Source organism: Sinocyclocheilus anshuiensis, unplaced genomic scaffold (genome assembly GCF_001515605.1).
Source record: "Sinocyclocheilus anshuiensis isolate Anshui unplaced genomic scaffold, SAMN03320099.WGS_v1.1 scaffold691, whole genome shotgun sequence".
In the NCBI taxonomy this organism is placed as follows: Eukaryota; Metazoa; Chordata; class Actinopteri; order Cypriniformes; family Cyprinidae; genus Sinocyclocheilus; species Sinocyclocheilus anshuiensis.
The window spans coordinates 3,348-4,227 of record NW_015552577.1 but is presented as its reverse complement, the minus strand read 5'-3'; the positions used below and the strand labels follow the sequence as shown (position 1 = coordinate 4,227).

Sequence of the window (880 nt, the reverse complement as noted above, 5' to 3'; positions counted from 1 at the left end):
TTATTAAATATATTCAGTCAAGATCAGTGAATGATTTTCTTTTGTTCTTTGATTAACATTAATGACAGGCAGAGCGTTTATTAGGCTGCTGTTAGAGCCCTGCACAGGCCTCAAATTTAGGCCCTAGCCCGGCCCGTGTCCGACAGCTTATCAGAATTACCGGCCCGAGCCCGTCTTTTTTTCCTCTTCTCCCAAAACAGCTTATACTACTGTTTCAGCTATTAAAATAGTTAAGTTTTGTATGTAATGTCAACGTGATTATATTTCGTTTCGTTTTTTTATTAAGTTATATTTAGAAAAACGTTTGGAGCATTTTTTTGTTCGTTAAATGTACGTTTTTGTTTTTTTAAAGTAACGACCAAGCGGCCAGCGGCAGACAGTGAGTTGATCTTAGCCTATGTTTGATCAATTTAGCCTTCTCAAATAATCACGACTTGCCTAAAATAAAATCTATAGATATAAAACAGTTCAAGCACTGCATTTACACAACATATTACAATGTTAGTTTAAATGTTTTACCTATATAAATGTGCGCTATTATCTAATCGTTTGTGCGGAGAGCTAAAGTGCGCTTCACAGGACATGGAGGAGCCGGCGCAATCACTTGCAACTTAAAATATGCCGTAATTATTGCTCATAAAGGTAAGAGTAATACATCACTCGGAACTGTAAATGGTCTACTTTTATTTGTGTGCACATACAATATCAACAAAGTGTTCTACTTTTATAACATAAAGGATACATACAGGATGTGCTTTCTGCAATTTCGGCCAGGAGCGCTTCACAATGATGAACCGAAACTCAGCGAATACTTGCCTCAAAAACTTGCTAAATATATCTATAGAAAGCTTTAAATTACTACTTTAAAACTAAATAATTC

At 35.6% G+C, this 880-nt stretch overlaps 1 protein-coding gene across 1 annotated transcript in view; it reads right to left on the bottom strand.

Annotated features, from left to right (window-relative positions):
- LOC107665186 (mitoferrin-1-like) overlaps nucleotides 1-880 on the bottom strand; it is a 7,314-nt gene that overhangs the window by 4,720 nt on the left and 1,714 nt on the right. The window lies entirely within an intron of this gene.